The sequence below is a fragment of the Ambystoma mexicanum genome, chromosome 6q, assembly GCF_040938575.1.
Source record: "Ambystoma mexicanum isolate Mex_15411 chromosome 6q, UKY_AmexF1_1, whole genome shotgun sequence".
Lineage (NCBI taxonomy): Eukaryota > Metazoa > Chordata > Amphibia > Caudata > Ambystomatidae > Ambystoma > Ambystoma mexicanum.
The window spans coordinates 302,173,530-302,197,464 of NC_090937.1; the positions used below are offsets into that span (position 1 = coordinate 302,173,530).

Below are 23,935 nucleotides of genomic sequence, written 5' to 3' on the forward strand. Positions count from 1 at the left end.
CCAACATCATCTTCGTGAAGACAAGCGGAGCCGAGCTGAGGCCAAAAGGTACCACTCGAAACTGGAAGGGCTCCTCTCCCAAAGAGAAACGGAGATCTCTCCTGTGTGGATTCCAAATCAGAATATGCATGTACGCATCCTCAAGATCCACCACACTAAGCCAATCGCCCATCTGCAAGGAGGACCGTATCTGGCTGGGCGTGATCATCGTGAATTTCTCTTGGGGTAGGAAAAGATTGAACTGGGAAAGGTCTAGGATGGTGCGCAGGCCAGCCTGGTTGGGTTTGGGCACCGTAAACAGCCGGGAGTAGAAGCCCTCCCCTCGTACCCCGAGGGGAACGGGTTCCACAGCTGAGGTCCAGAAGTTTCTGAACCTCGGCTTTGAGGGAGGGCGAGCCCGACAGCTGAAAAGGAGGGTTGAAGGGTGGGGTAGGGGTTAGGGGTAAGCGGAAGCCCACTCGAGCGACTGACAAGACCCATCTGTCTTCGGTGATGGTCTGCCACGCCTCCCAATGAGACGCAATGCGTCCTCCCACCGGGGTCTCGTGCGAGCACGGAGAACACTCATTTTGTAGGTTTTTCGGTGGTGTTGCCACGTGAACCTGAGGAGCGGGAAAAAAAAAAAAAAAAAAATAAAAGCTGACAGCTAAGTCCGTTGTTGCCTACGGTGGGTATTCCCCGAAGGGGTATCTACTCTGCAAGATTTCCAGTCAAGGAAGCCCCTAAAGCCAGAGGAGGGTCGGCTTTGCGACAACAGTCTCTGGGTTTTGAAAGGGGTTTTAACAAGGACCAACAAGGACTTAGCTGTCAGAGTGCTATCCTTCGTCTTGGTGAGCTCTACATCTGTTGTAGAATGAAAGAGCTCCTTACCATCGAACGGAAGGTCCAACAGCTTGTCCTGCACTTCTTTTGAGAATTTAGTGGCATGCAGCCACACCTGCTGTGAGGTAGCAACCCCCACCATAAGGCCCTGAGCCGAGGTGTCTACGTGATGAGCCGCAGCCTCCAGGAGATCCTGGGCCAAGACCCTGGCGTCGGATAATCCCACCTTAAAGTCTTCCAGCTTCTCGACCGGGATGAACTCCTCAAACTCCGACAGAACTTTTCACATCCGCATATTAGCCCCCGCTAACACCAGTTCGGCATTGGCCTGCCTGAGCTGCAAGGCCGAGTTGGCAAAAATGTTTCTCCCAAGGGAGTCAAGGAGCTTATCCTCCTTTGCCAGAACCTGAGTAGCCGTCGTGGAAGAGGATGCTGCAGGACTGGACTGCAAAGTGGCTGCAGCCACCACTGTGGAGGAGGGGGGCGGACAAGACGACAGGACCACCTCTTCCGAAGAATGCAGCCTGTATCGCGTGTCAATTTTCTTATTGACAAAAAGTCCAGAGTGTGGCTTTTCCCACACCCTGCGGACCTCAGCCAGAACGTCCTTCTGCAAGAACAGGCCGGTACGCTCCAAAGGAGACAGGGTGCACGCCCCAGAAAGCACGACCTCCTGCAGAGCGCGTGCCTCGGGCACCGGAACATCTAAGAAGCACATCATGTCCAATACCCGGTCATGAAAAGCACTAACAGAGCAGGGAAGGTCCTCGTTGTCCTGATCACCTTGCGCGTCATCCGACAGGTCAGGATCCTGCTGAGCCGTGTCGGGCGCTGCCTTGACAACGGGGGACAACGGGGGCAAAGGCGGAAGAGTTGGGGAAGGCACCATAGGCAAGGGAGGCGCCGGCGGAACCACCGGAGGAACGGGTGGAGGCGTGGGCGGACATATCTCCCTAAAAAGCCCTTTGAAAAATATTCCCTCATGGGGTCGGTACGCATGAGCTTTTGGAATTAACCGAAAAAGGCGTCCTCCGGGGACTGCTTTGGAACCTGAGGAGGCCTCTCATGAGGAGGATAATTCCAGGGACGTAACGGGGAAGGGTGCCACACCAGCCCCTCCACTGACGTATCCACATAAATCAAAGGTGCCGACCCCGCAGGCAACGAAACATTGTGCGGAAGGGGCATCCGGACGTTCCAATCAAACTGGCCGATAAGGATGCGCACAAGGAACTCTATGTTCACCCACGGAACCAAGCCCTACACCTGAGGCCGATGGCGTAATTGTAGGGGTAGTACCCAAAATGGGCACCGCGGTCGTGGTGGGAACGGGCGCCATTTTGTCATCGCCCGAGGGGAACTGCGGCACGTGAGGAAGTGAGGCAGGGGTCCCCGTCGTTGGATCAGGGGTCTTAACTTTAGCCTTAACATAAGAAACCTCAGCAGAGCCGGTACTATGAGGCCCGGAATGTTTTTGCGACATACCATCCGCCAAATTAGCCTTCCCAAGAAGGACCTCGGCACTGCCGGTAAAAGAAGAACTTTCCTTCTTTGCCCCCTCAACAGATCTGGTGTCGCCGCAAGAGTGGGAACGGTGAGAAACAGCCTTCACCGATAAGGCCTTGTCAGGCCTCTCAGAAATGTTGGTAGCTTTAGCCTCTGTACGAGGGACCTCGGACCCAGTTCCGGTAACAGCCTTATCGGCGCGGGCCTCGAACATCCGTTTGGTGACACCAAGCCCAAACAAGGCCTCGCGGCGCACACCGGTCTTATTCTTGAGGGAAGCCGACAGAGAGGCCTCATACCGAGCTCCAGTACCCCACCACTCAGTAGAATTGGGTCTACAAACAGCCCCCACAGGAGGGGCCTCGGAGCGTGCTCCGGTATCCACAGGCCCCTAACGGAGACCCTCGGAGAAAACTCTGGTACAATTATTAGGCCCAACGGGCACCTCAGGGCAATCCCCGGTGACAGAGCGATCAACGCGCCTTCCAGCCCGGGAGGAACCTGGAAAGGTATCCCGCGGCAGGGGTGTTCTGAAAAGTAAAGAACTTACCGGGCGTTTCTTCTTTTCGTCGATGAACGCCTGAAAATGCGAAGGAGGAGTTCATCGGAACACCTCCTCCCACCGCTCCAACCGACTTTGAAGTGCCCGGACCGAAAGGGAGTCGCAGTAAAAACAGGAGTCCAACGGTGATCCAGACCCAAACACTCTAAACAAAGAGGATGGGGATCCGCCCTCGCGAAGCGTCGGTGACACGATGAACAATCTGGAAAGTCTAGTTTGAACGACAGACAGACTAGTACATGATCGCTAGCGAGAGCCAGAGAGGAAAAAAGGGAAGAAAATCTTCCGAGGATGCAAGTGCGTACAGTCCCGAACGAGCGGAGAAAAGGACTGATGGGCGATGTGTGGGGCGGAGCCAAGGTGGGCGGGGTTACGGCCGCGTGCCGGGCCCCGTGCAAGAAAGAGAGGAAGGAAAAATGTTTGAAAACATTTTTTTTGATGCTTTTTACAAAGTGCTCCGGTCCCGTCCCACAGGACCGAGAGATGTACCATAAGTATGGAGGAAAGGGGACGGGACGTAGGAGTATATTGCAAACTATTTAACTCAAAAATCAGTTCAGGTAAATGGTGTCAGCGAGTCAGTTTGGGTAGCGCATTTCTCTACTTTGTACCAAAGTCCGAAGGGGTGGGGGAATTACGCCTTCATTGAAGTTTCTAACTACGTTGGTCTCAACATCAATGAGGAGGACATTCTTTGGGAAATCTGAAGACTAAATAATTCCCGGTCCCCAGGCACTGATGGGCTTAGCAACTATACGTTCAAGCAAAATGCTGAAGTTTTGGCAAAGATCTTACACAAAATCTTTAATCAGATCTTAATGACCAATAAGATCCCCTCCTCCTGCCTTTCCGCAATAATTCTTCCAATTTTCAAGACGGGAGATTGGTCTATGTCTAACAACTACAGGACGATCTCTTTTCTAGATTCTCCCGCTAAGCTTTTTTCTAAATTTATACTCAAAGACTTCAATAATTGGACCCAAACTGAAGGCATTAGAGACCCCTTTCAAACGGGTTTCACGTCTGGGATGGGAACTTGTGTTAATCTGATGACTAACATCAATTGTCCTCACTCACCAAATTAGGAAGCAAGTGTTGTACATGGCATTCATAGATCTGAAAGCAGCTTTCGATTCCATCTCAAGGGAATTATTGATTCATAAATTTATTCAACGAAGCTGCCCAAGATACATCATTTCCCTTATCAGAGATCTGCATGTCAACAATATTACTCAAGTCAGACTGTCTGCTGATGGTAAACTCTCAGCACCAATCTTGGTACATCGTGGAGTACGACAAGGCTGCACCCTGGCATCCGCTATCTTTAATTTCTTTATTTCTGATGTTGGTGGTGCTTTCCAAAACATACTCACTGATCCTCCGAAATTGGCCCAGCAAAAAATACCTTTTGTAATGTACGCCGACGATTTAGTCATTGTATCTAAAACACATAGAGGGCTCCAGAAAGCTTTGAATGCGCTTGCCTCATACACCCAAGACAATCAGCGGATTATTAATCTTGATAAAACAAAGATTATGGCATTCAATGTACGCAGTGAGCAAAGACTTAAACAATAAATGTGGACCCTCAGAGAGCAAAGGTTACAAGTGGTTCGAATGTATACCTACCTGTGAGTCCAAATAACCAACCAAGGTATCGCCGAACTGTATAAACAACTTTTGATTGACAAGGCCAATACAGCCAAACATCAAACGATAATCATTCAACAGAGGTATGGCAAATTTTCAGCTATCCCTGCGCTGACTTTTTATCAACAGAAAGCTACACTAATTCTGCTATATGCTGCTGAAGCCAGACCCATCCTGACCAAAGGTTTCTGGTCCTTTTTAGAGGGGACATTTTAGCGTGTGGTGCTCAATTTACCAAACTGCACACCGCTTCCATTAATACGCTATGAATTTGGTCTAATTTCGCTGTACAGTAGATACACCTGGCATGTGATAGCGTTATTTAGAAAGTGCATACTGGCCATTGGTACAAGTTCTATTTTGGCAGACTATGTGTTTTCATCAACTGACTTGATCATAAATAAATGCGATCTCACGTGGTCCAGGCGATGGTTTGCGTAGATGTTTCTCTAACAGTTTTGCTTCAAAATCCCATGCAAGTAAAAATCAGACTGTTTGCCATGGACTGGGCTAACATGTGTGAACAGTGCGCAAAATATTGTGACTCTGACCTAGAAGTATATGGATCCAAAAAACACAGTATACCAGAGGCCTATCTGATACAATCTCCATGTACTGCCCATAGGAACGACTTTTTACAGCTAAGACTTAACCTGTGGCCTACAAAACAGGTCCTGATGCGCAGAAAGATCAATGAATCATTGAACTCATGTCGTTTCTGCCCAGAGGACAAAAAAAAGAAGATTTACAGCATCTACTGACTGAGTGCAAGGCACTCGTACCGCAACGCTAACAGAACTTCAAAGCAATTGTGAATCAATATGAAGTCAAAACTTCCACTACTCTATGGCAAATGATCTACTCGGGCTATTCTGTCAAAGTGAGAATTTGTGCACTGGTGCTGTTATATGGTCTTAAACTTTGGGAGAACGCTTGGGTACCTGCTGAAGAAGCTTGAAAGTCCTATCAAGGATTCAAAATCTTCATTTTTGTTTCATTCCTTCCTTGTGTTTTATATATAGGTTAATGTATATGTATATATATTATGTTATTTATATTGTTTGTAGTTATAAGTGGCAACGACAATCATTATTTGTTAATATTGTAAAGTTGATTTTTTCAGCTATATCAATAAAAAAATAATTAAATAAAAGGAAATACACGTGATGGAACTTACAGAGGCTGAATGCCTAGCAGGGTTTTGTCAGACCACGCCCCGCTATTAATAGGATATCTGTCCCTAGACCGCCCATACCCACCTGGAGACTAGGAGTGAAGCATTACTGGATAAGGCATTTAACAAACACATCAGGAAAATCACGTTAGATTTCATGGAAGTGAATGAGGGAAGCGTTAAGCAGGTAGGCACGATTTGGGAATCATACAAGGTGGTCATTAGAGGGGAGATGATAGCTACAGCAGGAGGGGTCCAGAAAACCATCACTAATGACCTGAAGGAAACAAAGTAAATTATTGGAAAATGAGCGGTAGGTGGGCGAAGGGGAGGAGCACATATAGGAGGAAATCAGATTTACACAAGCATGCCCAACACAATGGGAGAGGCTGGGAAAGTTCAACTATGCAAAGTATTTAGAAAGAAGCCATCCACAAGGAGATAAACCAGGGAGAATGCTTACCTGGTTGTACAAAAATAAGAACAAGAGAACCCCAATATACTCCATCCAAACCGCAGAAGACAATGAGGTAAATATGCAAGTAGTCATTAACAGGGTTTTTTCAGAGTATTATAAGAACTTATACACAGATCCCCAGATAGAGAGAAATGACGAGCTGCAGGACGCTTTAGAAATCATCACCCTCCCTCGCTTAGACGAACAGCATAGGAATATGCTTGGAGAACCCATAACCCCAGAAGAAGTCTTGGCCACAATAAGAACATTAGCCATGGGGAAGACCCCAGGCACAGATGGGCTGCCTGGGGAGTTTTATGAGGCATATGCTGACAAGTTGGCGCCGGTTCTAGCCAGAGTATATAACGAAGCATATGAATTGGGCATCCTCCCAGACCGTATGAGGGAGGCGGTGATAATTCCGCTACTCAAACCAAACAAAATAGATACGGATTACAGCTCCTACAGACCACTGTAATTGTTGAACCAGGACAGCAAAATCCTTACAGCTATCCTAGCGGACAGACTAAGTAAAGTTATACCCAAGAAAATAAATCAGGATCAGACTGGATATGTTCCGGGTAGGAATATTTCTGGGAACCTGAGACGGTTACATCATGTCATCAATAGCACAAAAGACAGAGCGGAGCACTGCGCTGTAGCTTCGTTGGATGCAACTAAGGCGTTAGATTTTGTCTTCTGGGACTGGTTATACGCCACAATGGTTAGGTCCGCACTACATGAAGTGGGTGAGGTTAATATACACTCAACAGATAGCCAGGGTCAGGACAGGTACTACGTTCTCTGAGAAGTGGCAGCTGAAAAAGGGGACGAGACAGGGTTGGCCCCTGTGCCCAATGTTATATATAATCGCAGCAGAGCCCATTGCAACTCTCCTGAGACAGGAACATAGCGATGCCGGTATAGAAAAAGACGGGGTCAGGCATATAGTATTAATGTATGCTGATGGCATGCTGCTGTACCTGAGCAACCCTGCTGAGAATCTGCCATATGTGTTAGAGGTACTAGACAACTTTGCCAATCAAATAAATAAAAGTAAATCAAGGCTCTTCCCGCTAGCAAAATCGGCGACTCTTGAAGATGAAGAGCTACCAACGCTTCCCTTACCGTGGAGTAGGAACTCCTTCAGATACTTAGGGCTGAACATACATCACGAACCCAAACTAGAGCACGAAACAATACATTACAGGCTAAAGAGAGCTTAATTAAATTGTTGGAATTTTGGGGCAAGCTACCATTGTCAATGGCAGGGAGAGCAGCACTTATAAAAATGGTGGTACTGGAGAATTCTAAGATGACCGTCGGGGCGAAGAGACGCGATTGAGACGCTCTCCGCCCGGGCCGCCGAAAACAAGCACAACTAGCAAAGCAGCCGTGAGCAGACCTGAGTGAACACACTCTTACCAGTATAAATCTCCCCCCCAGCGAAATCACCACAGCTCCGGACCGCAGCAGCAGGTCAGACGGGGACAGGGAACGAACTGCCCCTCCCCCATCGGGAAGAACAGAGATCTCGTCTGGAGCCGGATACGGGAGAAGTGGCCGGTGGAGGAGTCGTGACCCAATAGTGGAATAGAGGGGGCCGGGGGTCCCCCCCCCACCAGACGAGACTCCATAATACACCCAACTCCGGGACAGCAAAGGCGCTTGCTTCGTGGGGTGCCCCCTTCCCCCGCAGCGAAGATCCGAGCAGCCACCGTCCCACCGCTGGATGGCAAAATCAGATTAAAAACATCTGTGCCCCCGCCGGCGAGGCGCGGGCGGCCCTCTACAAGTTCACTATTGGCCAAAGCAATGCACCGCCCGTAGCAGTACTCCCTCACCTGGAACTGACTCCCTCACAGTTGCCTGACCCACCGAGGTCTCCAAGGACAGCTCCTGATGTTCCCCAACCTTAAACTGAAGCTGCCCTCTCTCCCTTGATCCGCCGAACATTTCCCCCCCTATATTGTTTACCTCCTCGGAGGTCGTGTTTTGTATTTTGTTTGTTGTAATCTTACTGCACTATGACTCAAAGAATGTACACAGCAATCTATTTGTTTGCAAAATGTCAAAGATTCTTGTTGAAAAAAAAAAGACCTAATTTACATACGCAGCATAGCCATGAAGTGGAAAGCCACTACGGGACCTAGCATTGATAGATGGTGGGAAGACCTGAGGAAATGGGCAACAGCAGAAACGGGAGTGTGGGAAAAGGCACTGGGGGAGCAGAAACAAAAACAAACAAGAACCGGGAACAGCAGTGGATTGCTCTTACTGTAACATTGTTTAACCAAAGTCAGGGAGAAAATGCAGAACAGACCACACATGACAGAGCTGACTAGAGGAGATCGAAAATGAGATATGAGATTGCAAAATATAAACAGGCAGTTGGGGGTGGGAAGTGGGAAGTTAAGGGGGAAAAAATGGAATTGAAATGTGAAGTATATGCTTGTTTGTTTCACTGCATTGTAACTGTTATAAATGTAAAATGAATAATTATATTAAAAAAAAGTTTAAGAAAGCTTGACACCTTTTGCGGCATTGCATCAAACAGATTAGAAATCTCTGGCTTCTGCATAAAACAGCGTATTCAACATCTGCTGTCTTTCAGATATCAGGTTATTCATAACTCTATCTTCCAAGCCCTCTCTTATTCAGTCCATACTTCTCCATCAACATTTCAAAGGATACCACTCCCTCAACTCGCCAGATATCCCCAATGGTCAAGATAACTTTATTAATCCAACTCCGTCAATTCAACATTTTATTATCAACCTGCAACCCTGGATTATACCAAATCAATGCATAGTGGGTGTCCTCCATCATGAACCAGAGGTACTTTCTCTGGGCTGGCAACATTGAAATAGGAAAGTATGCCTCTTTCATGTCCAATGTGGCCAAGTAATCCCCCTGCTGCAGCAGTGCGATTACCTCCTGCAGAGTTGTCATCCTGAATTTCTGAGGTTTGACATACTTGTTCGCCCGGCACAGGTCTAAAACAGGGCACTTGGTGAGATCAATTTTGGGTACAAGGAAGTACACTGAATAAATACCCTTGTTTACCTGGAGAATGGGGACTACTTCTATGGCGTCCTCTTCCAGCAGGATGCGCAGGTGTTCTGGCAACATGCGTCTGCTTTTTGGTGGGTGGTATCGAGGTGGCCAGTGAAACTCGATGCAGTAGCCATGGGCAACAGTCTTTAACACCCACTGGTCTGATGTGATCCCCTCCCAGGTGTGGATGACTGACAAGCGACCCCCGATCGGGGAAGCGTGGGAAGGGACCCGAACTGGCGAGTCACTTTGAGGTGGAGGTCAAGGAGCCTCTAGGAGTAGAGTTCTTGCCTCTACCCTTGCCTCTGCGAGGGCCTCTTTGTTGATATTGGTTGTTACTAGAAGAGCCTTGGCCGGAGGACCAAGGGGTACGCCCTGAGCCATATTGTCCATGGGGAGAGCGGGGAAAAAGATTGCCCATGAAAGGACCAGTGTGAGTTAGAGCCTCCACGCTGGTGGTAGGGCTTAGCCATGATCTGGCTGAGCGACTTTAGTGTTTTGTGTTCTTTTTTCGCAGTCTCCAGGGAGTCATCAACAGCCTTTTCAAACAGGTTGGAGTCGTCAACTGCTTTGTTGATAAGAGATGCCCGAGTTTCGGGTTTAAAGCCGGAGTTCTTTACCCATGCGTGTCTTCAATATGTCATGGGTAACCTGTCTGCCCTCATGGGACATCTTTAAGGCCATCCTGGACTAGGCCCCATTGGACATTGCTGTAACTTGCCAGGATAATTGTATTGTTTGTGATCCTAGTAGTGTAGGCTGCATAGGCCAGTTTACCCAGACCAGAGCATAACACTTTTTACAGTCCTTGTTTGGAGGGGCTTCCGCCGAGGACCGTGGAGTGCCTGCCCTTTGAACCATCAGGGAGCCCGGTGTAGCATGACCCCTTATATAGAGTGGGTCGGAAGGTGAAGGGCAGAATAATTTTTCAACCCGGGGGTTGTCTGCCCGTGTGAGGGACGGCGACAGTAAGGAAGGGGCCAGGCACCTCTTTATCGAGTTCAGTAAGGGGATGGCTTGACTAGACAGAGGCTTCTCCTTCAGTATATCCTTAACAAAGTCTGAATCTGGAGCTGCCTCATGTGTATCATCTGGAAATGACTGGCTGCTCTTTTTAAAATCACATTCAACAACATCTGGTCGTCAACAGATGACACATCCCTCTGTGGAGACGACGAAGGGGGATATAGACAGATGATATCTCGGTCAGGGATATGTGTAGGTGGTAGCCAACGGCCCTGATCCCCCGCCTGATCTTGATTCCAGTCTGGGTACTGATCAGCTGTGTCTTGTGCAAAGGGATCGTCCTTCCTATGTTGGGTCCTCTGGGACATCCAAGACATCCTCCTGGTGTCCGTGCGCAGAGATGGGAATTTCTGCATTTTGTAAGGAATGGGGCAGGTGTCCTCCTCCCTGGGCCTTTTGGGTGTATTGTACCCGTCAGAAAAGTCAATAAACTGGGCCATTTTGTCCATGTATTGTTCAAATCTCTGCCTAGTCCATAGGGAAGAGGCAGAAGGGTCTGGAGGTGGAAAAGGTTGACCAGAAAGGTGATATTTTCCCAATAAGGCCTTAGAGAGAGGCTGAGGGGCTTCAGAATACTCCTCTTGACGAGAAAGGGTGCCCTTCTACTCTGTGGCTGCCAAAATGATAGCTGCAAGGCTTTCGCAGATTTTTGGCAGTTGAATCGAAGGTCTTGGCGCGCCAAATGGTGCCGTCGCGGTCGGTGATTCGGTCGGTGCTTCCATCAAGGCCTTAGGTGCTTGTGCACCCTTGGACAGTGTGTCAACGACGGTATGTTTTTTTAGGGTGAACGCCCTATCCAGAGGAATGCCGAGTAGTGTGCTGCAAAAGATGTTGCATGGGGGGCGCCAAACGGTGATGTTCGGAAGGCGCTGTTGAAATGTTCGGCGGCCCTGTTGGCATTGTGGGCTTCTTTGACAACTATGTCAAAGATGCCTTAGGGGTCATGTGCTTTTGTATTTGTGGTGCGTGGGTGCTCTTGTCGCTAGGACTCCCCATAACAGAGCCGGTGGGCTGTCTGTCAGGGCCAGGGATGGGCATCTGGGAGCCTGAAGGCTCTGCTGAAAGGTTGATGGCTTCCAATTCGGAGCCATGGTTGCCGACGGATTCCTCGTCGTCCGAAGCGACGGTGCCAATGGGGGAAAGGCTTTCGGCCTGCATAGCGTAGGTTGCCCACAGTTTAGTCCGCCGGTCTTTCAATGTTTTCGGTCGAAAGAGCTAACAAAATTTGCATGAGTGCTTGTCGTGGTCTTGAGGAAGACACCGATTGCAACGGCGATGGGTGTCCTTCCAAGGAAACTTGCCATTACATGACAGGCAACATTTAAAGGGCGTCCTCTCCATAGCAGAGGGTAGCGGCAGCCAGACTAAGAGGAGAAAGAGTGGGGTAAAGGAAATACATTCTTAGAGAAGAATAAACCCAGGGCCCCATTCTCCCTACTGTAAGGGCATGGCTGGAGGGCCGAGGCCACGCGGTCGACAGTCAAACAGTTGAACAGTCGCTGAGCAGGTTTAGATATCTTCGGCAGCAGGAAATCCACGAGGCAGTCGAGAAGATTAGTCGAGAGACTAGACGACCGAAGGTCGTGGGGACAAAGTTAGCAATATTAAACTCTTGCGCGCTTCGCATGGGCGACCAACTAGGTTGGCGGAAAAAAACAATCTGAGGGACCTCGACGCTTGAGGGATTTTGGGTACACTACACGTCATGATAGGGTTAGTGTTACAGTCATGCCCATGTCGATGTCCCCTTTTGATCTTCGAAAGAAAGATGCAATACTCTGCGATTTCCACTAGATGTCGGACTATATGCACAGCATGTGATTCCAAGCAGATTCACAAGCATCAGAAACATAGTTCTGGACTACAATACACTGAGGGAGGATGCAAACCAGAAAAGAAATGAAAAGTTAAGAAAATCGCCTAGGGGCCAAAAGACCCATTCACCTGCAATAAATATCAATCCCAGCATATATCAGCATTTTACTTTCAGTAATTATGGCCAGCACGAAAAGCAAAGCAGACAATAGATTCCCACTTCGTCAGCGAATATTCAAACAAGGATGTGAATCTATACATTATGTAATGCTGGTTAACGATTGCTCCTGCTTTGGAAAATTCACATTCCTCAAAACTAATGGAAGGATTAAAAAAAAATGTTTAGTCCAGCTTGTTGAGGCAGGAGATGACGAAAATGACAAAGGGATAGTTAAGAAGGTTTCTAAGCATGACTTAATAAATTAGGGTCCGGTAAAGAGCTCACATCCAATATATAGTGGTTACAAGAAGCATAGGAAGTTGACCATGTGTCGGGGCACTGGAGAGCTGGAATTGGCATTCCAGCCTAATGTGTTCTGTAGGAGCCAAAATGATGGTTGCTAGGCCAAAACAAGAGATTACCTTGACGCATTTGCTGACAAGTTCAGACTACATAGAAAGGCAGCAACATGCTGTTCTAAATTCAAAGTATCCTTCAGAAGTTGCTGTAGAGGGGGTGGTAGTCCCTGGCCAGCCAGTCAATAATGTAAGGCTACATGTAAATAATCCACACGTGAGAACACCTTTTGCCATTATCTTGGTAAGGACTTAAGCCGTAGTCTTCAAAGGGGGAGCAATGTGTTCATGATTATTATTTATTTAGTACAATACAGCTAAATAAATAGCTTTTTATACAACCATAAAACAAAGACATCCAATAAAAAAAATAAACATGTACCAACGTATCATAAGACCAACAAGACAGAGCACACAATAGATATAACTACCTAATTCCATTAGGCAAGTTCTCATAATTAATTGGACAGAATGGTCAAGATGAATTTTATCAAGTCCCACATTTTCATCATACGATAGATGACCACAATATCATGGCCCTCAAAAAGTCTTTCCCAAAACCATTCATAACAGCAATCAGCAGGCACAATACTGCCACAAGCTAATTTCATCTGCTTATGGACGGCATTTAGGCTTTCACATTCATCATGAGATGTTTTGAGCTTTCCACCAGAATATTTCCAAAAGCTGGACTATTAACTAATCTTCCATATAAAGTAGCCAACACTTTATTTAGCTGACCATACTACTGAGCCCCAGTTCCATGTAAAGATATTCTACAGGGAGACAGGCTGGTTTTCTTGTAAGCGTCTTCAGACAACGCCCTTCCAGCTTCCTACGGAACTTAGTATGTTTTAGTCAACAAATTTCAGACTTGAATAATAGAGTTAATCAAATTGCCCCCATGGTGATCGGCACAGGTCTCGTTTATTCCCATTTGCGGCCCTACCTTTATCTCGAGCACTTAATTTGGGGTTTCCAGGATAACTTATCAATGGTAACCTCGAGATAATCATAAGAGGAAGTTATCTCTAAGTTTTGATTGCCTATACTCCATGTGAAGCTTTGTAGCACTTTCCGTGCTTTTGATTTAAAGATCATAATTTGGGATTTACTGGTGTTGATTATAAAGCCATTTTTCGTGGCGTACCCATCAAGACTATTCAATTGACTGCCACATACACCGATTCCCTGGATGACAAGTATCCAGATACAGCCTCCACTCACTCCTCCTGCACAAAAGATCCAATGCTGGAGAACCACCTAACATTTCAAATCAATCGGTAGGAATAAGGGGAAAATTTGTCACCTTTAGTGAAATGGGGACTAGAATAGCTTGGTGCCAAGAATCCCAAAAATGTTCCCCATAAACTAGGTTTTTATTTGAAACAGTCTGGGATAAGGTCTGATCCGGAACAATTACTTGGTTTTTGAGGCGGGATGGCGGTCATAATATACCCAATTACAAGTGTATTTATATCTGTGACACACAAATAATCTTCAACAGCATAGGGCATTTTGTTTTCATGTTTTGTATTCATAAATATAGTGCCAAGATTAGTCACCCATGCTGAGGATTTAACACTAGTTTCTACCACCAATTTAGCAATGGGGTTTGTCCTTCTCACTGCAGACTCCCAGAAACGCTTTGAATCCTTGCTCTTGGATGTGGGCAAGATCTTCCCAGCTCTAGTTTTCTGTCACAAGAGAACTTAAATTCTCATAACCTTCTAGTGAACAGTTAATAATCCACATGCTGCATCTTTATGGGTTCCCATATGTGTTTCTTTGATTACTTACAAAGAAGATTAAACCATTGCTTATCTTGTGTCACAGATCGAACAGAAACCACTCTGAGTCTCAATGATAGTTGAAGAGTTTCTTGAAGTCTTGTGGGCCCTAGGGCAATCCCTCTCTTTCTTTCGTATCCCTCCTTCCTAGCCCAGGCATCCTTATTTCCAGTTTAGTGCTACTGACTATTACACCCTCTGTATGCTAAAGCTCGTCTGATCTTTGTTTTCATCTAAAGGCACTAGGCCTCATCTCTCTAGTCTCCCTCAGGGACTTCCCATCTCTCCTTACACTATCCACAGGTTAGTGTTCTAAGGGGAGTTGGGAATAGTGTTGTGCCTAACACATCCACTCCCACCTAGTCCTTCTACTAAACCCTCCCTTCCCGGGCTCCACCCTCCACTTCTCTGTCCCTCCAGTGTTTCACTCCACCAGTCTCCACCTTTTAATATTTGCTATCCTTCCACTCCCCTCCTGTACCACCACTACTCCCCCCCACTCTATGACTAGTACTCCCACATTACTACACTGTCTCCCCCAGTACCACTACTCTTCTTCCCCCAGTACCACTACTCTGCCACTCTTCCTCCACCACCACCACTACTACTACTCTTCCTCCTCCCACATCACTAGTACCCCTCTTCCTTCCACAGCACTACTTCTCCTCCCACACCACTATTCCTCCTACCAAACCAATCCTCCTCCCAAACCACTACTCCTCCGCCTCCTCCTGCCACACCACTACTCCTCCGCCTACCACACCACTACTCCTCCTCCTGCTGCACCACTCCTCCTCCTACACCACTACTCCTCCCCCACACCACTCCTCCTCCAACACTATCGATTACAACTTCATCTAACTCAGCTGAGCGATTCATCAGCACCACCCTGTGCAGATGTATGAAACCATTTGCAAGATTTCTTTACATTCAAAATCTCAAGACAAACCTCTGTCCGCCTCCTAGTCGATCCCAGCCACTTTCTCCACCCATTCCGATGAGTCACTTCCATAACCTAGTACCTTTCCCTGCCATAGACATTCAAAAGGTCATCAAGAAATTGGGTGGCCTTGGTGCCCCATTTGTACTCCTAAACCAGTGTGGCAGAACTCAAATGCTCTTATTGATGCTGGGACCTGTCCAGTTGGGGTCAAGTATCACAATTTGAATACAGCTCGAATTGTGGCAGACCTGTAAAACTAAGGTTGATTAACAGATCACTTGAAGGTTCAAAATTAAATTCTTATCAACTCAAAATCAAATTCACAAATTATTGTTACACAAAGAATCATGGGACATAAATTCAAGTTGCAAGCTATAGCCAGCCATAAAATAGTCACTCACCACCTTAATATATACATAAACACATCACACCATTTCTCACTCTCCAAGAATTAAATATCACTAGCCAGTGGAGAGTGCAGATTTCGCACCATAATGGATTATGAAACACTCACCCACCCAAGCCAGTTTAGGTATCAAATTCACGAGGAAGCTCCTCTGCAAGATTTCCCCCACTCCCCATCTCCATATGCGTTTAGGCATGTAGCCTGAATTTCAGTTAATTTCATTTAAGTGATGTGCTACCATGGCATAATGACCGACAGCCCTCATTTCCCTGTTCGCAAACTGCAAATGTCCCCCATTCAAATAAACAAATAAAAACACGTTGCACACTTCCGAAAATATTCTTCAATATCCCCCAATCAATAAACTGATATTTCACTCAATTAACCTGACATCAGCGTTCTCTGACAAAGTTGCTAAACATGATGGTTATTGTAGTTCTTACGTTATTGTAGTTCTTACGTTATCTTACTTTGTCCTACAGCTCTCATTAGAGGACTGTAGGACAAAGGATTAAATAATCATACCACACGGTTTTTGGTGCGCCAACCTGTGAGAAACCCGAGGGCATTCTCACTTTTACTCCCCTGGGATCCTTTGTGCAGGTGGACAGGGAAAGGCCATCGCTCTCATAACCGGACCCTGGGGGTAGAAAAGCGAGGGAGGATCACCTGGGTGGATGGTCCTTGAGAATTGGGAGTGGGGTACCCTAGGGGGAAACATGGTATCCCCCTTTCTCTTGTGACAGTCAATCAAACCCTTCCCCAACTTTTATGGGCTATTACAAACCAGTTTCCCCCATTTTTCTACATACGACATACTACACACTACACCCGACAGTACTGAGACGACGAAGAGACGTCTGAGAGTGGTGAAGATTACCTCTTTTCACCACTTTGGTAAAGATGCCTGTAAGGAGCTGTGAGTCAGGCATGTCCCTCTAATCATGGTCAGGCAGTGCCAATCAGGTTTTCACACCTGCAGCCAGCTCACCCATACTCATACTGCAGGTGTAAAGACAAAAGAAGAAAGAAAGCGAGAGAGCAACAGGGAGACCTGAGAGCAGAAAAGCAGCGGGAGAACCATGTGAGGAGGCAGCCGTGGTGGTCTACAAGGAAGAACAAGATGCCGGCAAAAGACCCAGAGGACTTGTGGGACGCAAGGTGAATGGGTTTTGTAATTTCCCCGAGCTTGGGAGCCTCCAAAGCTCAGCACAAGCAGCAGGAGCTGCAGGAGCTGCTGGAGGGCGCAGAACCCTGAGGATGAGTGCTGCGTCTGAGAACAAGTGTTGGAGGTGCTGACGCGAAGGAGAAACTATGCAGCGAGCGAGTGAAGCTCACACCGATGGGTTTCCCCACTTCTGGAGCTGAAAGGAAGCTGCTGGAACCCTAGGAAGAACAAAGGAGACTAGTGAGTGTCGGAGAGACGCTCCAGCGTCGTTAAGCTGCTAACGGACATCCAGTGAGTAATGGTCCGTGAACTTTAACAAATGAGCACATATTGAATACCGAACTATGTGAAAACTTAACTTTGAAAGAAAATCAATATATCTTGAATGCCGAACTATACAAAAACTTAACATTAAGGCAACAAATACATTTAATATCGAACTCACTCATAGTTTGGCTTTGAAGCAAACAAGTGTACAATTCAAACCGAATATAAGCAATATAAAACCACATTTGGACACTGAACTGAAATTATGTTGCACAACGAGTTACACTTAACCTGAAAGTTGAATATATTAAAGGCTGAAAGAAGCCTAACAATGAACTGTAATGACTGAGTGCAGTGTGACAAAGCTACAACTTGACAAGGAGTGTGTGATACATGGTGGCAGAGTCACTAGACAACCAAGCAGAAGCAGAAAAATATTAAGAGTACACCCTAAAGCCAAGAGGCGTAATAAAAGGAGACAAGTGAAGGTGACTTGGTGCACAGGAACAAGTCCCAAGAAACCTGCATGTGGGCTAAGGTACCCAGGGATCCTGGCTGCGCGACCTGTGATGGGTGTACTGTGCGGTCTGATAACTGTGCCTAAACCATAGAGCTCTGAATGTTGATAACTAAAGGACACCATGAAGCAACCCCAATAAAACCACTGCAACACTTTTGAAAAGACTGAAGCAAGTGAAGTCTTGGGTAAGGGAATCCTGAATCTTGAGGTATTACACTTGTTCTCTTGGGAACGAAGGGCCGAGATCCTTTCTGTTTGGGTTGTGCAACTTAAAACTTGGGGAAGGGAACCCCAAGGATTGGTTTCGAACTATATCACCTTCAATTGGTGAAGGTAAACTTTGAGACTTTGTTAATGGAACTTTCATATGCTTGTGGAGAACTTTCATATACTTGGGGAAGGGGAGCTGAAAGAAAGCTGTGAGCTGGAAGAAGCTCAAAACTTTGCGTTAAAGCCGGTTTCTTTTGACTTTGATATCCCAACACCTTTATTGGTTCTAGTTGTGAGGGAAAGGATAGGTTTTGGATACAGATGGATTAAGTTGAACTCATTGACATAGACTTTCCTTAGATGTATTCAGGTAAGGAAATCCCACCATAGCATAGGGCAAGTTAGACTTTCAACCATCCTGACATTTGAGTTAATAAATATCTTTTTTTTTTAATTTTAAGTCGGTTGTCTGTGTCCTCCTTCATGATGCCTTTGCAATACTTACTGTTCATGTAGATCATATCATGACTCGTGTCATGATATTTCTGTTCTGGTAAGAAAATATCACATGCTAGGAGTCAGTTAAATCTTGAACATGGTTTGGTTCCTCAAGTCTCGGGCATGATGGTAACTGTAGTTCTAAGATGGATTTACAATTATCAAATTCTTGTGTAATTGAAAACGTTTTTTGCAATCCTTGTAACATTACATCCAAATTTCTCATTGATGTCTGTCGCATTTTGTTGGATACTAAGATGGGACAACTTGATGAATAGTACAGCAATATTCCTCTAATGCTTGCATGCTGTACAAAAATTAAAGTGTACCAGTAGTACTGTGTGCAATATAACGGTCAGGGACCTGAACCTAAAAAGGGGACGGGGTAGTGGGGACCCCTGTCAAGCTGGGTCAGGGGGTCTACGGAGTGTTTGCCTGAGTGAATTCTGTCCCAGAGTGTCATGCCCACACGTTTGTCGGGCCTTCCGTGTGTTCCTTCCCAACCATGTCCCAGACTGGGTCCTAGTTCTCGGGTTCAACCGCCCCCCATTCCCATTAGATCTCCTGCTGATGGGAGGAGTTGGGGAAGCCATCGGAGAATACGTCAGGTGAGGGGCTTCTATCACAAATGGTAGCTCCCCTGGCATATATACACACTGCGGAATCTGGCCGTCTCTGGCAGACAACTTCTACGGGCGCCAAACCTGCATGATACCCGGAACATCACTGGGCCACGAGGTATGGTTCCCGCTGGCGGCACTCCAAAACAACAGACGGGCTCATCTGTTCAACACAGCACAGCATCGCGGGTCGCCGTGACAACGGTCACACCCCTTTTGACCACCACATCTCCATTGGACCCAACAACACTCAAGCCTCTACCAACCAACGTAATGATCACGTGATGCGTAACGCGTCCCCAGAAACCACGTGATATGTCTCCCAGTATATAATGAGCTCCAGGTTGTTACACGGCGCTTCTCAGCTGTTCGCTTACGCCGTTTGGGAGCTCACTCTTCGTTCTTGTTGTCTTGATCTTGTTTTGACCTTGGATTACGTATTAAGGACTTCTTTGCTATTCCCTATTGGAACTTTGCTTGGACTTTCTGGTTTCTTGGAATACTGACCACAGACGGCCTCCTTTGGCAAAGTCATATCTGGACCCGCTTTTGACATCCTTGTGCTCTAGTTTCTACTCTCCAGGAACATCCTACTCAGGTGTTTCCAGCGTGGCAATCCCTCTCTCCTCCCCTGGCTTCCCTGATCTCAGCCCACTGAGGGAACAGGTATTACCCCACTATTCCGTCTTTCCATCTAGTGGTTCTTGGTAGGTGACACTTCTGCCTCTTGAGATACTGCATTGTTTTGCCCTGTGTGATCTTGACCTTACCTGTCCTTTCTCCCTTACAGCAGTCATCTGGACCACGTGGGTATCCTGTTTCTCCACCTGTGGCCCTAATCCTCGAACAGCAAGTCACTATTTTCTTGCTGTGGGTTGCTTAGGGACAGAGGTATGCTTGTTCCTCGCGACTATCAAGTCTTGACACAGAGGCAGGGTGAGGGAGTTGGGCAGGCCACAGTCCCTGTCCCCTCCACATATACCTAGTTATAAACGCAAAGTACCATTGCAGTCAGCAAATACCTGCGTTACAACATGCTGGTCAGTATTCTTTCTTCCCTTCCAGGACTACTGCGTCCAGAGATCCTTGCAGCAGTTGACAGAACATGCATCCCACCAGCGAGAGCTGAGGCAGCAAGCACCAAGATGGCAGAACGTTGCTTGAGGTGAATCGGCGACCAGGATGCTCATCTGCCAACATAAACAAACTCGGAAACTGACTTTGGCTGTAGCAGTCTGCCATTGCAAAACGCTGGCAGAGCTACTGTGATGACTCATGGGTTCTAGCCACTTCCCCCACAGGGGAGCCCTTCCTTATGAGGCTAGAGAAGTGAGGCTGCTACCCAATAGTCCCCCTACGGGTGGTAAAAAGCAGGAGGACCTCACAGGGGAAGAGACTCCCCTAAGAGGGATAAGGACTCCCGTCCCATGAAAGATCTCCCTAAACCCTTGTCTTGTCCCCAGAAACCAGGGGACTATTCACTCAGTCCTGCTCCCAATCTGAAACCACTTACTTCACCTCCCAACTTGAAACACTACTCTATGCTATTGTGAAGTCTCTACTATTGCATCTATAAAGTCAGATAGGACTGAGATGAAGCATACATACAGAGCATCTGTAGAAAGGATTATTCAAGAATTGGGACTGAAGATAACCTCAGAGGATTACATAACCAATCTTGACGCTAAGCTGGGGCAGGCTGAGCCGTATACAGTAAGACAGGAAGCACTAGAGACGTGCAGGGAGAAGAGCAGCGAGGGAAGTGGGCGTTGTCATGCAGGGCCTGGGAAATTCAAACCCGCGCTGCTCAGTGTGCGAAGAGACAGTTGGTCTCTAATGTAGAGGCCGAGAGGAACTGCACGAGCCAGAGGGAACCAGACTCATTGCAGAAGCAGGAAGAATGCAGCGGTGGCATGGCCTCTTTGAGGTGGACCGTGTGGTCCATAAAACACGTAGAGGCCGTTGCAGCAACAGCTCAGCGGAGATGCGCAGAGCGGAAAGAAAGAAAGCAGGAAGATGCGCTGAACAAGTACAGTGACAACAGCGACCCAAGACCCTGGGAAGAACCGGCTGCACTCCGAAGTAAAGATACAGGTAACAGGATTTGCCAGAATAGCAGATGAGGGAGGCCAACAAGTCAAGTATTCTTTGGAAGTGATCTCCCTCGTCACATCAATGATACCCAAAGAACCCAGAGTCAAGTATACCTTTCGAGAGATCTCCCTTGCCACGATATTGGTATCCAAAGAACCAACTGTCAAGTACTCTTCCGGAGTGATCTCGCCTGTCACAGCAGTGACACCCAAAGAACCAAGAGCTGAGCATTCCTTGGGGGTGATCCGCATTGTCACAATAATAAAACACAAAGCTGTAAGAGTTGAGTATTACTCAGGAGTAATCTCCCTCGTATCAGTATTGAGACACAAAGCCTCAAGAATCAAGTATTCTTTGGAAGTGATCGCCCTCATCACAGTAGTGATACACAGAGCTTCAAGAGTCAAGTATGTCACTGGAGTAATCTACCTCGTCACAGTAGTGATACTCAGGAAACCAAGAGCCAAGTATTCCTGAGGAGCAAACTCCTTCATCCCATTGGTGACACGTGAAACCATAAATCTCAAGCTCAAGAGTGCCTCAGGAGTGAACGCCCTCATCTCAGTGGGAAACCAAGCATATGCAAAAGATACCAGAAGAACTCAGAACTGTGGGGGAGTAACCTCCACAATAGTCAAGAAATGCAGAGTCCTGACAAAGCTCCAGCAATAAGAAGATAAAGTCTTAACTTTGGTGTTCACAAACCCCTGGGAGGAATTAAAGAGACTTCTGTCCAAAGGACTATCAAGGAACAGTCTTCAAATCTCTTTCAAATAGACCAGGAGAACCTTGTCATTCTCCTGGTCTAGGTATATTTAGTAAAAGCAGACCCTATTGTAAGAGACTTAAGTCAACACAATATTGGATTGTTTCACCAGGAGAAGGGAGCCATTCTCCTGTGACTTGGATAAGAAGTTCATTGAACCCCTTTTCATCTTACTTGGTTGTTATTGGTAGGGATAGAGTAGTAGGTTTGGACAGAGGACAGTATTCTTTGGTTACTTTTGACTTACATCCTGACGAGCACTCAAGTTATCCTGTGTTGAGGTAGGGAAAACCCCTCTAGGATTAGGGAGAGGTAGGTTTTTCCTCCTCCTTTTGAATAAAGGTCTATAGCCAAAAAGATATCAATTTGTCAGCCACCTTACTCCATCATGCCACACTACATTCGAAAAGGGGATGGGGCTCAAGAGGCACTTTATGGTTTCCTATCTCAGTAACAGGCCACTTGGGGAAAGCAATGCAGAGATCGGCCCTGGGAACCAGATAAGGCTAAGAGCCAATGGAAGGAGGATAAGAGGGGACAGGAGAGTGTGGTTTTAGGCGAGGTAAAGGGAATGAGACGAAAGACAGAGACCAGGCAGAGGAAGGGAATTACAGAGTGTGTGCAAGGTGAGGTATTGGTTGGTGAGAGTAAGTGGCACTTGGGTATGGGAGCGTGTGTATTATTAGTGAGTAAGTGGGAGTGTAGGGGAGTAAGTCAGATTCACAGAGAAAGGGTATTGAGAGAGTGAAAGGAGGGTGGCTTTGTAAGGAGGAGGGGTAGAGTAGTGTAGAGTAGTAGAATGGGACTGTAGATTAGTAGAGTGGGAGAGGAAAGTAGTGGAGAGGGGAGTAGCAGTAGACACGAGGTGGTATACCATCAGAGGTGGGATAGAGAAAAGAAGGACAGGAAAGGAAGGAAAGAATATCACAGTGAGGAGTAGAAGGGCATGGGAGGAATTAAGTGGAATGAGACCTGGGCAACTAGAAAGCACCAGTTCCTCTGATCATAGATAAGGCAGCTGAGGCCCTCACCACTCGCCAGCCAGATTTTAGAGAGTAGGCATTATCGATCTCTAGTGACCACCCTGAGGTTTAGGGAAGTCTGGGCTAGGCAGATGGGAGACCCAGGGAAGACGCGAATGAGGGACAGCCCTTAGTTAGACCCCATTTAAGTTAATAATGAAAACCCTTGAACCGTCTTTGAGAGTTGGGGTGCTTAAGGCCATCTGTGACAGCAATCGATGTTATGATCCTCTTTAGTGTGGTCAATTGGTAAATTAGTTGCCTAACAATCCCGTACCTAGCAGCTAATCAGGACCAATTTGACTTTAGATATGAAAAGCTTATTAAAAAATCTAAACGAAATTCAAAGTTCAAGGAAGAGAGGGGTCAAGACATGGCTTCTTAACAATAGGAAGACTAGAAGCACGATTACAGCAAGAAGAAAAGATTGATGTGAAAAGAGGTGTTAAGGAGGGCGGTAAAATAGGAGACAAGAGAAGGATGAACTTTAGGTATTAGAGAAGATGGAATAAGATCAGAAGGTGAACCAGTGGGATAGGAACGAGTCAGAATAGAAGAGACCTCCAAGTTAGTAATGGGGGAAAAGGAAGCGATTAAGGAGGTGGCGGACGAAGGAGGAGAAAAGGTTGAGGGAACAATAGCAGCACGAAGAGAAGCAATTTCAGTAGAAAATGTCAGGAATCGGCCCGGGAGCCGCAGGGGTCATAGGCGAGCTCTGCCCCCGCAGTCTCACAGTAAACGGGATCAGGATACATTGCTTCAGCGGTCGCTATCCATTCGGTTACCTCGCATTAAAGGTTTAATCCACGGCCACAAGAACCGGTTACAATCTCGTCCTTCAGGATTTTTGCGTTGGGAGTTACCATGGAGATTAGGGCAGCGACGTCGACCCGCACCACGGCGGCCGCACGTACAGGTCATGTGATCACGATTTTATAAAACACTAGCCTGCAGTAAACTCGTTGCTTCTGATTTTGAATCCTGGAGTCTGCTACGTGTTTGCGAAAATTCTTGTCTTCCTGCTCTTGTATCTTTGTTTTCCTGTC

General features: G+C 46.9%; 1 protein-coding gene across 3 annotated transcripts in view; it reads right to left on the bottom strand.

The window, feature by feature from the left end:
* LOC138515997 (RNA-binding protein 43-like) overlaps window positions 1–23,935 on the bottom strand; it is a 240,752-nt gene that overhangs the window by 41,177 nt on the left and 175,640 nt on the right. The window lies entirely within an intron of this gene.